At 43.2% G+C, this 16,700-nt stretch overlaps 1 protein-coding gene across 1 annotated transcript in view; it reads right to left on the minus strand.

The window, feature by feature from the left end:
• Positions 1-16,700, minus strand: part of TCF20 (transcription factor 20) — a 110,836-nt gene that overhangs the window by 58,647 nt on the left and 35,489 nt on the right.

Genomic DNA, 16,700 nt, shown 5'->3' on the forward strand with positions numbered 1-16,700 from the left:
CAGCCTGGAGAAAAAAAAAAAAAATTAAAATACACAGTGTGATGAGGTATGCCTACAGTCCCAGCTGCTCAAGAGGCTGAGGTAGGAGGACTGCTTGAACTCAGGAGTTCAAGATTGCAATGAGCTATGAATGTGCCAATGTGCTCCACCCTGGGTGACAGTAACCTTGTCTCTTAAAAAAAAAAAAAAAAAAAGCTAACAGATAATTCCAATGTTATCCCATCATCTTAAAAAAAAAGCATCAGTGTAGTCAGTTTTAAAGCACTGTGATTAGTAATAATAAGTGCCTGAATTCCTTTGTTTAAATGAATACAAATAGTAATAAGGAAAATCTGATGCCCCAAAGGAGTAAGTCACCTAAGGAACTTGCATACATACTCTAAAAAAGAGGCTGGGCACAGTGGCTCACACCTGTAATTCCTGAACTTTGGGAGGTCGAGGCAGGCATATGGCTTGGGCTCAGGAGTTCGAGACCAGCCTGGGCAACACGGTGAAACCCTATCTCTATAAAAAATACAAAAATTAAGGCCGGGCGCGGTGGCTCAAGCCTGTAATCCCAGCACTTTGGGAGGCCGAGACGGGCGGATCACGAGGTCAAGAGATCGAGACCATCCTGGCTAACACAGTGAAACCCCGTCTCTGCTAAAAAATACAAAAAAACTAGCCGGGCGAGGTGACGGGTGCCTGTAGTCCCAGCTACTCAGGAGGCTGAGGCAGGAGAATGGCGTAAACCCGGGAGGTGGAGCTTGCAGTGAGCCGAGATCCGGCCACTGCACTCGAGCCTGGGCGACAGAGCGAGACTCTGTCTCAAGAAAAAAAAACAACAACAACAACAAAAAAAAAAAAACACAAAAAACAAAAATTAGCCGGACGTGGTGATGCGTGCCTGTAGTCCCAGCAACTTGGGGGGCTGAGGCGGGAGGATCGCCTGAGCCCGGGAGGCAGAGGTTGCAGTGAGCTGAGATTGCACCACTGCCCTCCAGCCCTCCAGCCTGGGCAACAAAGCGAGATTCTGTCTCAATAAATAAAGAAATAAAAAAGAGGTCTACCAATGTACTTCCCATCCATACTAACTCTCCCTTTCCTGTTTTTCTCCTATATTCCTAACAGTTTCAGAAGGGCTGTGGAGGTGTATTAGTGAGGTACAGAACTCTGTGCCTATACATTCCAGAGTCCATGTGCCAACCTCACAAACTCACTCACATAACCAGCTGCAGACTTGTTCTCCCCATCCTATTGGAAGATTGATGACCTTGCCCTCTTACAGAAAACCAACACTGGCTTTCTTTGTCCTCCTTCCTCCATATGTCCAAAAACATCCCACTTCCCAATCCATTCTCTTTTTTGGAAAGAGTCTTACTCTGTTGCCCAGGCTGGAGTACAGTGGCACAACCACGGGCTCACCACAGCCTCAACTCCCAGTTCGGGCAATACTCCTGCCTCAGCGTCCCAAGTAGCTGGGACCACAGGCATGGAACCCCTGGCTAATTTTTAAAAAATAATTGGGACCATGGTTGGTTAATTTTTATAGTTTTTTAAAAATAAAGACAGTCTCACTATGCTGTCCAGGCTGGTTTCAAACTCCTGGGCTCATGTGATCCTGCTGTTTCAACCTCCCAAAGTGTTATAATTCAGCCACTGCACCTGACCCCAGCTAATTTTTTCATCCTCTTTCACGATTTTCTTATTCTCCTTCTTTGCCTTTAAATCCTCAAGATACTGACAATGATGCATCTAGTTACAGCCCTTGTGTGGGGGATATTCCCTGCTCGCCCCCAACAGCCTCTCTTCACCCTACTCTGTGCCCTAGAAGGGACACTGGAGGGACAATTGACAGGCTCCACCACCCTCTGCCTTCTGACCCAGTTTGGCTGGTAAAAGGCAGGAGAGGAGGAAAGTAAGAGAGGAACTTACTCTCCTGGCTCCCACCCCGAGGTTACTGAGGCTGGCTGAGACCCTCCACCAATGGCTGCAGCTCCATCGGGCAACCTGAACATACAGCCACTTTCTCCAAGCTCCAGGAACCACTTCATCCTCTGCCCTTCAGGGCTAGAAGGTAGTAGGTAACAACTCCCTGCTACTGCCAGGCCAGAAGACTTCACTTTCTTATTGGTTTCCCCAAACCCTGCTCACCCTGTACTGTCCCTTTATTAATCTTCTGCACTGTTGTCAACTCAGCATCATGACCATCCTCCTTCCAAGCTCTCCTCTGCAGATCAGAAGCTGAGAACTACCATTCCAGAACCCTTTACCAGCATGGTTCTGGGTTAGAGTTTGCAATGAGAAGTGCAAGAGAGATTCAGAAGGCAAAATAAATGTAGAGGCTGATGATGTTCCCTGGAGGTAGATGCAGTACACGTGGATTCATAGCGGCTTCCCCATGAGCTCATGAGAACCACTCACTATGGCACTCCAGTATGAAATCATCAGGAACCTTCCCCATTCCAGTTTTTCCAGGGCTGGGTAAAGCCTTAATTCCTGTATCAATATCATTCATACCTGGAATAGAAAACTTATTTTCCTGAATGAACCCTGAATGATACAATTAAACACTCCTCAAATTACCCAGTCTGAGTGTGCCATCTGTTTTCTACTGGGACCCTGACAAGAATTTTTCTCATTCCTAGGATTTCAGAGTAGACTATTATCACTTGGGGAATGAGAGACTTCTATTTCATGACTATGACATAGAACAGGGACTAAAAATCCTCCCTCAACAAAACACTTAGAAATGTCAGACAAGATGCACAGCCAAGTTGCAAGAAACTAAGAAATGCCCAAAGTCCAAAATTGGATGAGCTATTATGAAGAGAGTTACAGGCAGGTGCTGGGCTCTGAATGCCAAGGATGTAGTGGGGTCTGCAGGGCTTATTAACCACATGGCAAAGGTTTTAATGACCATGAAGAGACAGAGCAACGCCTCTGGCCCTCTAGACAGATCAGTACTTAAGGACTCTGGAGAGTGTCACTTGTGGCTGTAATCATTTCTAAAAGATAACAAAATGCCTTTATTATTAGGCAGTAACCAACTCATTTTCAATGACAAAGATAATGTTCTTCTTCTTCAACTGACCCAACTGCCTATTCTCAAGAAAACCATGATTGTCCCAAGAAGTTTTAGAGTAACCCCAAACTGACCTTTCACTTTGAGTCTGTATTTACCATGCTACCTCATCATGACACTACTCTCTTTCCTGTATTTGTCCTTTCCCATTCCATCCTCGTCACTGTCATTTTCATCTTTCTTGGGCTAGAATAACACTTGAAAAGTTCTCTTTCTCAGTATCTTCTTTTCTTTACCTGCCATTCCCTATAGGCCCTGAAGCCCTGTGACATCTTCCCAACAATTTCTGCTCCTCCCCACCCTCTCAAATAAGCCTGCTCCACCCTCTTTGTGCCATCAGCCCACTCTCATCTTGGTCTCAACTTGGAGCCTTCTCTTAAGCACCCCCAGGCCCATGAATTCCTTCTTGCTATGTGAGATCATATAGTTCTTAAGACCTCTTAAAATGTGTCCTGCTGTATCTTAAGAGCTCCTGAAAGGTGTTATCTATGTGATTTTCTCTACAAATCTTCCTCTAAGCAGAGAATGTGTTGGCTTTACCTCGCTTAGTAAAAACAAACCAATTATTCACCTTTAACCAGTATCTAAGGTATGTACTATTGATATAATAAAAATTGCTGGCCAGCCACAGTGGCTCACACCTGTAATCCCAGCACTTTGGGAGGCTGAGGCAGGCAGACTGTTTGAGCTCAGGAGACCAGCATGGGCAACATAACAAGACCACATCTCTATAAAAAATATAAAACAATTAGCTGGGTGTGCTGGCTTGTGCCTGTAGTCCCAGCTACTCCAGAGACTGAGGCGGGAGCATCACTTGAGCCTGGAAGGCAGAGGTTGCAGTGAGTCGAGGTTGCACGCTACTGCACTCCAGCCTGGGTACTAGAGTAAGACTTGTCTCAATAAATAAATAAACAAATGCCATTTATTAAGCAATCTATATATGTCAGTCACTGTGTGGTTTTACCTGTATCTCAATTAATGAATGAGGGGGAAAATTTATGTAATTTTTTCCAAAAGTCCAAATTTTCCAAAAGTCACTCCTCTAGGACAAGTTGGAGCTGACATTCTGTAACTCCAACTCTTGATTCTAGAGCCCATAACCCTTTCTTTCACTGTACCACAAAATTAGGCAAGGAGAACCCAAATCCATATTTTTGAAAATCCTGACACACATTTGGGTCAGATCTCTAATAACTGTGACTATCACTTAGTTATTGCATGCCTAACACATGTGACACCCTCTACCAGGTGCTTTGCACAAACGTTAATGCATTTCATTCTCACCACGATCTAAGAAATGTTAGTAGTCCTTTTCATAAATGGAGACTCAGAAGTTAAATAAGCAAAAGACTCATGGTAAACAATGAGGTAAGATATATAATATGCCCACTGCAAAACCTAGTCTGTATTTCCCAATCTGTGACATTGGGAAGCATTTTAGAAAGGAATCTTGAGGAATCTTGCTAGAAATTAGTTGACTGCTTGTACCTAGATATATCTATAACACCTGTATCATTTGATTTGTGTGTGTGTGCAAATGTGGGATCGTCCTAAGTGCATCAAGCATAAAGATCTGCTCAGTGACTTAATATTTCATACTCTATGTCCTGTTTGCATATGGGCATAGCCTATATTTTTCTCAGTGGCTAAAAGTTATCTTACTGTAATAGGACTTCAGAATAAGGTGAAGTGTAATGAAGGTGCTGGCTTTCTCCCTGACTTGGGAGATCAGAAGAGTCTGAAAGCAACTCAGAATTCGCAAGTCAGTTCCTTGGCTAGAGGAAAAGAAACACACAAGAATGCTGCATATCTAAAAAGATTGCTTTCTGGGTGTCAAAACTCGTATTAGCCATGTAAGCTACAGAAAATACCCATCTTCAATCATGATCAAATATATGCAGGCAAAAACTGGGGGAATAAATTTGTAACTATTACATTTCCTGGCTAGGCGTGGTGGCTCATGCCTGTAATCCCAGCACTTTGGGAGGCTGAGGTGGGCAGATCACGAGGTCAGGAGATCGAGACCATCCTGGCTAACACAGTGAAACCCCGTCTCTACTAAAAATACAAAAAAATTAGCCAAGCGTGGTGGTGGGCACCTGTAGTCCCAGCTATTCGGGAGGCTGAGGCAGGAGAATGGCATGAACCCAGGAGGCAGAGCTTGCAGTGAGCTGAGATCGCACGACTGCACTCCAACCTGGGTGACAGAGCGAGACTCGTCTCAAAAAAATTTTCCTAAAAAATTTAAAAGATGATATCCCTTCTGGTTAGGTTAGGCTACAGCTGGTACGGGGGGGGGGAAAAAAGCGCAGCATAAATGATTATGACTCTTTTGGAAAAGAAAACTGGTAATAAAACAATCAACCAAACAAAAAAAAACAAAGAAAATACCAACATATTCACTCCAGTAATACGTATTAGAAGAAAAAACCTGGCAACAACCTAACTCTTAAATTTGAAAATTGGTTAAGCAAATTATGGTATATCCACTCAAAGAAATAGTACATAATCAATAAACAATTGCAAAGATTCTAGCACCATGGAAAATTACATAGTATCACATGAAAAGAGCAGCTCACATAAACTCATACCTGTGCTATGATTATAACTATCTGAAAATGAGGCATTCATTTAGTCCCAAGCCAAAGGGAATAATGGAGAAAAATGGAAAACTTCTGGACCATCCGGGGGGCAGCATTGTGGAAGTTTTTTTTTTTTTTTTTTTTTTTTTTTGAGACAGAGTATCGCTCTGTCACCCAGGCTGGTGTGCAGTGCTGCAATCTCAGCTCACGGTAGCCTCTGCCTCCCAGGTTCAAGCAATTCTCCTGCCTCAGCCTCCCAAGGAGCTGAGACTACAGGCGCCTGCCACCACACCTGGCTCATTTTTGTATTTTTATTAGAGATAGCATTTTGCCGTGTTGGCCAGGCTGGTCTTGAACTCCTGACCTCAAGCGATCCACCTGTCTTGGCTTCCCAAAGTGCTGGGATTACTGGGTGAGCCACAGTACTTGGCCAAAATGTCATTAACCTCATGTAAAAATTACAACCCTTACACTATCTCAACAGTATCAGAGCTTTATCTGTTCCCACTGACAGCAAAGTGCTGCTCTGCCCAAGGGAAAGAAATAGAGGCACAGGGGACCCCACAAGTCAGAAGCAGGAGGGAAGGGAGGAGCTTGCCAGACATGACCTCTACTTCAGGAAGCCTGGTGCCAATGCCACACACAGGGTTGTTGGACACCACAGTGCCCAGGCAAGTGTGCACACAGAATCACTAGCTCAAAGTTATTTTTCAGAATCAGGCCTAAAGTCAGCTGAATTCCATCCCACAATGGGCAGGCCTATTATTAGACATAATCTAAAACAGCCAAGAGGCTGTAAGCATCCTATCCATCACATGCTTCTGTAACTCTGCAAGGAGATGCCATAAATCTGCTCCTGAGCAGACCAAAGTCACCTGGGCCCTATCCTGGCCCCACCCCCAATCCCCCACTCCCCACCCCCACACCACGGCTACCTGTCTTATTTTCACAGGGGCATCCCAAGATCACTTCAGATTACCACATATGTGAGCAGGATGGCCACACAGCTCCCTGCAGAAAGGAGGCAGAAGAAGGGTGGGAGCAATGGCATCTCTGGGCTAGAGTTCCTGTGAGATTTTCTTAAATGCTGAGCACAGGGGCTTCTGAGATGTCACTGAATTTATTTTTTCATTTAAAGGTTGTTTTAATACATAATTTCTAAACCTTCAGAGGCAAAAGGGAAGTAATCAGTGTTGCCACTTAGAGCCTAAAAGGATGTTCCATTTTATCATTCATTCAAATACAATTCTGAGGCCGGGTCTGGTGGCTCACGTCTGTAATCCCATCACTTTGGAAGGCTGAGGCAGGCAAATCACCTGAGGTCAGGAGTTCAAGACCAGCCGGGTCAACGTGATGAAATGCGGTCTCTACTAAAAATACAAAAACTAGCCACGTGTAGTGGCAGACACCTGTAATTCCAGCTACTCAGGAGGCTGTGGCAGGAAAATCACTTGAACACAGGAGGTGGAAGTTGCATTGAGCCAGGATCACACCACTGAAATCCAGCCTGGGTGACAGAGTGAGACTCTGTCTCTTAAAAATAAATAATAAAACATATATAATTCTGAATTAAAATTCAAAAGATATCAATGACCAATCCAAAGCAGAAGTGGGCAAAAGCTATATGAAAATTAGAGACTTTACTGAACAACCCAAAAAAGCTCAAAACAAAATGAAAGAAACAAACTAGCAGAACAAACAGTATAGCTAGATAAAAAGGGCTAGTATTATAAAGAGGTTAAGTCTCCACATATTAGTTTATAAAATTCTAATAGGTTCCAGTCAAAATCTCAATAGGGTATTAAAAAAGTTTTAAGACTGGGTGTGGTGGCTCACGCCTGTAATCTCAGCACTTTGAGAGGCCGAGGCAGGTAGATCACATTAGGCCAAGAGTTCAAGACGAGCCTGGCCATTATGGCGAAACCCGGTCTCTATTAAAAATACAAAAATTAGCGGGGCATGGTGGTGCAGGCCTGTAATCCCAGCTACTCCGGTGGCTGAGGCACAAGAATCACTTGAACCCTGGAGACTGCAGTGAGCTAAGATCATGCCACTGCACTCACTCCAGCTCGGGAGACAGAGCAAGAGCCTCTCTCAAAAAAATAATGATTTAAATTATTTCAAATGTACAGAAAAGTGCAAGAATAGTTCAAAGGGCTCACATAACCTCTTCAGCGAGATTCTCCCACTGATGTTTTACATCATTTGCTCCGTTATCTTTTCCCGACCCCTTTGAGAGCAGGTTGAAGGCATGAAGCCCCACTGTTGCTCAATACTCTAGTGCGTTATTTCCAAAAACAAGGATATTCTCCTCCATAACTAGCATACAAGCCTCCACATCAGGAAATCAACACTGATACTACACTCTCAATCCAATCCACAGACCCCATTTGAATTTTGTCAACTGTCTCAACAATGTCTCTTTTTCCTTTCTGGTCCAGGAGTCTACCCCAGAGCTACATCTCACCAGTGTCAATCAATCTGGAATAGTTCCCTTTTCTCTTCCTGACTTCCATGTCCCTGCCAGAGTACAGTCTTTTCATTTTGCAAGATGACCCTCAATCTGATCTGTATTTCCTCAGGACCAGACTCAGGTCATGCTTCCTTAGTGGCAATACCAGACACACGGTGCTGTGTTCTTCCCAGGGCATTGCATCAGAAGACTGATGGCAACCCAGCCCACTACTGCTGATATTTACCATATTCACCTGATCAAGCTTATTAGAGATGTAGTGTCTCAAGGCCCCACAGACCTACAGGATCAGATTCTGCATGTTAACAAGGTCACTAGCAAGTCACACACATGTTGCTGTTTGAGAAGTATCAGTGAAAGGTCTTATAAAAAGTAAGAGCCACATGGGGAAGTTCAGATTTTATTAGAAGCCTTTGGAGGGTTTTAAGCTATAGAGTGGCATGATCTGGTTTCAGTTCTCAAATGGCTCCTCTGGCTGTTTTGTGGAAAGCAGAACAGGGAGGGGCAAGGACAGAACAGGGAGTTAACTGGTAGTCTGGTTAACGGATATTGGCTGCATGGGTGAATGTGGTGTTGATGGAGGTGGTGACACATGGTCAAAAAAGACACCGTTTGAAGTTAGAGCCAACAAAAATTGCTAATGAATCAGAAGTGGACATGAGAGCCATAACAACAATGATAAACAGCAGCAGCCAACACTAGTTAAACACAAGCCATGTGCCAGGAACCGCTCCATGTCTTTTCAGGTGAAAACTCATTCAACTGTCACAATAATCCCAAGAGGTACAGGTGACAACCCCACTTTATTCAAATGAAGACAACATGGTCGAGACAGGTAGTGTAGCTGCCCAAGGCCTCAGATCTGAGCTTAGGCAGTGGCTGGGGAGCTTGTACTTCATCACCATCCCTTACAGAACAACTGCAAACATGGCACCATTTATGAAGAGGAATGAAGACTGGTAACGGGAATCAAGAGTGCTTTGCCAAACATGGCAACACACGATTCCCATTGCACGTCCACATGGAAATGGCAGGGAGACAGCTAATGCGACAGGATCTCCGAGGAAAGGTGGGGTAGGGATAAAAATGGGAAGGTCATTAGCACAGAGGTAGTACTTAAAGCCAACAGAGTAGATGAGCTCACCCAGAGCAGTTTTTCAAACTGCAGGCTGTGAAATCAATTTAGGGGTCATGAATAGCACTTAAAAAAAATGAAATAGAGCAGAATGGAAAATAACAGCATCCATGGCTCATGAAGCATAAGAACCGTTTTGTGAAACTTTTGTTTCTGTTGTGTCTGTGTGCACAAGACGGTGTAGTGTGTTTGTACTTGGCTGGTATCTGGTATGGCTGAAAAAAAGATTTAAAACCACTGGTCTAGAGGTTAACTTGGAGTGACTGATTCCTGAAATCACTCCAGCATTTAGAAGCTGGAGAAGAGGAAAAGAAGCCAGAAAAGGAGAGTGAAGAAACAAGAAGGAGGAAAGGCAGTGGGGAGCCCCAAGCAAATGTGACATGTTGGACATCCAACGTGCTGGTGAGTCATGCAGTATGACAACAGAGATGTCCATAATTATGGATGGCAAGGTAAGCACACAGCAGTGGGAGCAGAGGCGTGAACGTGACCTGTTTAAACTTAGCACAGAATAAAAAGGGAAGGAGAGAGGTGATATTAGGATTTTATTTGAGATCTAAGTTTAAGGGAACAGCAGGATATCCAGTCTGTAACTTCCATAAGCAGCAAATATCCAATCATTCTTTTATTGTTGTTGTTTTTAAGCATCTACTATGTGCTGGGCTGTTTACTAGACCTGGGAAGATAACTAGGACACTGTTCTATCCTGAAAAGCCTCAAACTGCAAGAGAACAACAGCTGCAGAACAGTGAAGAAAGGCTCAGAAGATAGGGTGTGTAACAGGTTTGTTGAAGGCCATGGCAATTTTCCTTTGCAACCATATTGTTCACTATTGGCCAACCAAACCCATCACTCCACACAGACCATGCATTCCGACCTCTTGATTTGTGCTTGGCCTCTCCCCAAAACACTTTCCAAATCTGAGTCATTCCTCAAGGCCACTTGGCTTCCTCACTGAAGCCTTCAGGAAAACTGCTCAGCTTGGTGATCTTGCCTTCCCCAAACAGCTACAGCACTTCTTGTCCATACACCATTACCTGGTGGCTATGTCTTTATTTCCACACTTGGTATGAATGCCTCATCTCCCCAGCTGAGCCATATATTGTTGAAGGCATGTAATACGTCTCACATCTACAAAGTCCTCCAACAGCAGCCAAGCAAACGCTTGTTGCTCTGCTACTAGACTTCCCCCTCCAATCCAACTTGCACTTCAGCATCTTCCTGAAAAAGATCTGATTAATTCACCCACTATTTTAAAAACTTCACTGGCTCCCAATTATTAGTATAGCACATGCAGACTTGTCTTCCAGGTGTGCCACACAGCTTTCCCCTTCCCTGCCTCCCAAACACCTTAAAGCTGAAGCAACAGCAATAAAAACAGTCATGTGCTACATAACGCATTTCTGTCAACAATGACCACGTACACAATAGTGGTCCCATCAGAGTACAACGGAGCTGAAAAATTCCCATCGCCTGGTGACGTTGTAGCTGTCATAATGCAATGTATTACCTCCTTGTTTATGGTGATGCAGGTATAAACCTACTATACTGTTAGTGGTATAAAAGCATAGCACATACAACTATGTACAGTATATAAACTTGATAATAAACTATGTTACTGGTTTACATATCCTATGTGGAATTCTATGTTACGTATACTATGTATTCTACTTATAAAAATTAAGTAACTAGAGCTGGGTGTGGGAGAATGTGCCTGTAGTCCTGGCTACTCAGGAGGCTGAGACAGGAAGATCTCTTGAGCCCAGGACTTCAAGTCTAGCCTGGGCAACATGGCAAGACCACATCTCAAAAAATAAATAATTTAAAAAGTTAACTGTAAAACAGCTACCACCAGGCCTTGCAGGAGGTACCCAAAAGAAGGCGCAGTGGCTCACACCTGTAATCCCAACACTTTGGGAGGCCAAGATGGGCAGGTCACTTGAGACCAGGAGTTCGAGACCAGCCCCACCAACATGGCAAAACCTATCTCTACTAAAAATACAAAAGTGAGCTGGGTATGTTGGTACATGCCTGTAATCCCAGCTACTTGGAAGGAAGGCTGAGGCGAAGAATTGCTTGAACCTGGGAGGTGGAGTTTGCAGTGAGCCGAGATGGTGCCACTGCACTCCAGTCTGGGCGACAGAGAGAGACTGTCTTAAAAAAAAAACCCAAAGCAAACCAACATAAGACACTGTTATCATAGGGGATGACAGCTTCATGTGTATTACTGACCCTAAAGACCTCCCAGTGGGCCAAGACGTGAAGCTGGAAGACAGTGATACTGATTATTCTGACCCTGTACAGGTTTAGGCTAATGCATGTGTTTGTGTCTTAGCTTGTAACAAAAGTTGTTTAAAAAATAAAAAATAATTTAAATATGGCTGGGTGCGGTGGCTCATGTCTATAATCCCAGTACTTTGGGAGGCCGAGGTGGGTGGATCACCTGAGGTCAGGAGTTCCAGAACAGCCTGGCCAATATGGTGAAATCCCGTCTCTACTAAAAAACAAAATACAAAAATTAGCCAGGTGTGATGGCATGTGCCTGTGGTACCAGCTACTCAGGAGGCTAAGGCAGGAGAATCGCTTGAACCCACGACATGGAGGCTGTAGTGAGCTGAGATCACACCATTCCACTCCAGCCTGGGCGACACAGCAAGACTCTGTCTCATATAATAATAAAAAAATAGAAAAAAGCTTAAGTGGCTAGGCCTGGTGGCTCATATCTACAATTCCAGAACTTTTGGGAGGCAGAGGAGAAAGGACTGCTTGATGCCAGGAGTTTGAGAACAGCCTGGGCAATGTAGCATGATTCCAGCTCCACAAAAAATAAAACATAGCCAAGCATGGTGGCATGCACCTGTAGTCCTACTCAGGAGGCTGAAGTGAGGGTTGCTTGAGCCCAGGAGTTTGAGGTCACAGGGAGCTATGACTGTACCACTGCACTCCAGCCTGGAACAGAGTGAGACCTTATCTCTAAGAGTAATAACAATCATAAAAGAAAAAAGTTATAGAATAACACAAAGACAAAATATTTTTGAACAGCTGCACAATGCGTTTGTGGTTTAAGCTAAGTGTTATTGCAAGAGTCAAAATGTTAAAAAAATTTTAAAGTTTTTAAAGTAAAAGTTACAGTAATCTGGCAGGGCACGGTGGCTCACGCCTGTAATCTCAACACTTTGAGAGGCCAAGGCAGGTGGATCACAAGGTCAGGAGATCGAGACCATCCTGGCTAATATGGTGAAACTGTCTCTACTAAAAATATAAAAAATTAGCCAGGCGTGGTGGTGGGCGCCTGTAGTCCAAGCTACTTGGGAGGCTGAGGCAGGAGAATGGTATAAACCCAGGAGGTGGAGCTTGTAGTGAGCCAACATTGCGCCACTGCACTCCAGCCTAGACGACAGAGCAAGACTCGTCCATCTCAAAAAAAAAAAGTTACAGTAATCTAAGGTTAATAATATTGAAACAAGAAAACTTTTAAACATAAATTTAGTGTAGCCCAAATGTACAGTGTTTATACAACCTACAGTAGTGTACAGTAACATCCTGGGCCTTCACATTCACTCACCAACTCACCCAGAGCAACTTTCTTATCTTTTATACCTTATTTTTACTGTACCTTCTCTATGTTTAGATATATGCAGATACATAAATACTTACCATTCTTTTACAATTGCCTACAGCATTCAGTACAGTAACATGCGGTACAGGTTTGCAGCCTAGGAGCAATAGGCTATACTACATAGCCTAGATGTGCAGTTGGCTACACCCAGGCTAGGTGTGTGTAAGTACATCCTAAGATGTTAGACCAATGACAAAAATCACTCAATGATGTACTTCTTAGAAATGTTCTGTTAACTAAGGCATGATTGCACCAAAACAAAACAAAAAACCTACCACCAGCACCACCAAAGCTGCGTAGAGATGAAAATTAAAAAGACGACTGATATTCATTGAACTGCTGACAACAGATGTTTTGGGGGTGGGATTACAGGTCATAGTCACCTTTAGAAACAGTTTGACCAACACGTTAATTTTAAAACAAGAAATAAAAAAGAAAACTTAATAACTGCAACTACTTTTATTGAGTGTTTAAATTATGTGCAACACAGTATTTTTTGTTTGTTTTGAAACAGTCTCCCTCTGTTGTCCAGGCCAGAGTGCAGTGGTGCAATCTCGGCTTACCGCAACCCCTGCCTCTGGGGTTCAAGCGATTCTCCTGCCTCAGTCTCCCGAGCAGCTGGAATTACAGGCGTTTGCCATAACACCCGGCTAATTTTTGTATTTTTAGTAGAGACAAGGTTTCACCACGTTGGCCAGACTGGTCTCAAATTCCTGACCTCAAGTGATCCATCTGCCTTGGCCTCCCAAAGTGCTAGGATTATAGGTGTGAGCCACTGCATCCAGCTGCAATGCAATATATTATAGTCTCATTTAATCTTAACTCTATGATGTAGTAACTAGTCATCACACAGATGAGGAAACAAAGGCTCAGAGAGTTTAACTCTCATAAGGTTATACAGCCAGTCAGTGAAGAAGATAGGTTGGGAACTAATAAGGAATGTGCCCTAATTTCTACCATTCTTAGCGATGTTGTGTATTCCCAGAACACCCAGCAGGCACCTTTTGCATCTTTTCCTTTGTTCAGCCTGGTCCTTCTGCCTGAATAATATCAGCTTTGCTGACATACCACTCACCTGTCAAGTCCAGTGCAAATCCCACTTTTCCCTTAACACCGTCCTAGAACACAAACCATGATAAGCATTACCAGAGTTATCTACCCTTCTATTTCCCCCACAGCGTGGGACCTTAGTTCTCCTACTGCCACGTACAGAGCAAGCATTCAAACACTGGGTGAATTAAGTTGACAATATAAATTCTCTTTCTGACAAACATAAAGGTAACAGATGAAGACCAAAAATTTTAATCTGTGAAGAAAATTAATATCAAGAAAGGGTTTCCATAATCCCTCCCCTCATTCTCTGCTCTGAATCTCACCTCTCACTGAAGCATAAGGAAAGGCAGGTTAATTTTCACCTCTTCCAAAAAGTGGCTTTACATAATAAATCCCACTTCTGAAGAATAAAAACTACCTAACTTGTTATTAAAAATGTAAGCAATGAGAATAAAAAGGTTTCTTTAGAGTTTTTTAAATTACTTTCAATGCCTCTGACCCTTGAAAGAAAGCACTTAAGTTTAGTACAAACGAAATGCAAAAACATGCAAGGTTACTTTCCATATACATAAACATGGAGACACAAAACCAGTGAAACAGGGACATTTAAATTCAAAATGCTCTTAACAACTGACCACATCTGAATTTATGAGCAAAAGCTGAGTCCAAACAAAAACACACTGTAAAACAAAAGTGCTGGCTAACAACCTTAGAAAGGAAATACAGGAGGGGACAAACAGATTTTAACACGTCCTTGGCCTTCCTGACCAAAACAATGAGAAATGCAGTTAACCAAAGCATTTAGACTTGATTTTACTGGAGATACCAACACCATAGGTCAACCTGTCAAATGAAGCAAAAAGCAGAACCGAGTTCTATGGGTTTAGTCCCCTACAGATAAAAGCCAATGGACCTTTTTACAGTTTATGGGGTCCTCTCCATATGGCTGGGGATGCAGGCATGGGAGGAATATTGTCTGGACGATTAACTCCTGTGAAATGAACATAGGAGTTAGGAGGAGCAGAGGTGAGTCAACACACTCTACACTTCCATGGTTGCCTCAAACTCACCACAATTCCAAAATACCAAGAAATGATGTGCTAGTTCTTGCTTTTTTTAAATGTCCATAAGCTAAAAGTCCTTCTGAAGATTGAGCTTCTCACTTAACAGCCCAAACCAATAAATACTTTGCAGGATTATTTCAAATATACTATAAACATCAAAATGCTAACTCCAAACTAAGATGAAATAGTTATTACCTTTAATTATTCAAGAAGAGCATCAAGAATTAGCAAATTAATACAGGATCAGAAAACCTTAAAAGAAAAAAAAGATCATTTTAGTAGCATAAGAACTTTGCGCCGGGTGCGGTGGCTCACACCTGTAATCCCAGAACTTTTGTAGGCCAGGGCAGGGGGATCACGAGGTCAGGAGTTCAAGACTAGCCTGGCCAATAAGGTGAAACTCCATCTCCACTAAAAAATACAAGAATTAGCCAAGCATAGTGGCGCATGCCTGTCGCCCCAGATACTTGGCAGGAGAATTGCTGGAACCCGGGAGGTAGAGGTTGCAGTGAGCCAAGATCACGCCACTGCACTCCAGCCTGGATGACAGAGCAAGACTCCATCTCAAAAACAAAAACAAAGAAAAGACCAGGCACGGTGGCTCACGCCTGTAATCCCAGGCATGGATTACAGGGAGGCTGCGGCGGGCGGATTACAAGGTCAGGAGTTCGAGATCAGCCTGACCAACATGGTGAAACCCTGTCTCTACTAAGAATACAAAAATTAGCCAGGTGTGGTGGCTCATGCCTGTAATCCCAGCTACTTGGGAGGCTGAGGCAGGAGAATTGCTTGAGTCCAGGAGACAGAGGTTGCAGTGAGCCGAGATCGTGCCACTGCACTCCAGCCTGGCCAACAGAGTGAGACTCTGTCTCGAGAAAAAAAAAAAAAAAAGAACTTTGTAAATGTCTGTAGCTCTAGACCTTATTTTAAGGTACAAGCCATAACTATAATAACGAGGGTGCCATGTATAAATATAACAGACACCGAGACAAAAGAAAACTACTCCTAACATCAGTTTGCCATCTTTTCCAAGAGATTTGAGTAACCATTAAACCTTCCTCCTCCTTTCTCAATTGGGGACTTCTCTGATGTAATATCAGGGAGAACAAGGGAACATTGGGTATCAACTGGTGCACACCATCTCTCTCCTGAAGAGACAGAAAGAACATTGAGTAGTACTGTCTTACCTAGAGACAAACTAAATGACTTGAAGAAAGAGACCAAGAAAAACATGTTTAGAAAATCATCTAGAAATAGGATTTTATTTTAGTAAGCAAAGTGAACAAAAAATACAATTTTATTTTAGCAACCTACAATTGCTTCCACTATTAAATTTGTTTTCTACTGATCCTCCTGGGTCACCTGTTGGAAAAAGTACTACATTCAGAATTAGGAAATCTAAATACTTCCTAGTTTTGCCACTTGTTCTGAGACTTGGGCAAGTTATTTAACCCATATGTTTCACATTCTTCATCTGCAAAAATGGAGTTAACCTACCTTGCCACCGTACAGAAATGTCTCACAATAAGTCTGCAAACAGCTAAGTATCATGTAAATTAAAATTATCACTGTTAGAATTACCGCCCTCATTCCCTCTCTCAGGTAAAAACTTGAACCAATCATAAAATAGGTAAAAGACACCAGACACGGTGGCTCACGCCTATAATCCCAGCATTTTGGGAGGCTGAGGTGGGCAGATCACTTGAGGTC

This window comes from Rhinopithecus roxellana, chromosome 13, assembly GCF_007565055.1.
Source record: "Rhinopithecus roxellana isolate Shanxi Qingling chromosome 13, ASM756505v1, whole genome shotgun sequence".
Taxonomy (NCBI): Eukaryota; Metazoa; Chordata; class Mammalia; order Primates; family Cercopithecidae; genus Rhinopithecus; species Rhinopithecus roxellana.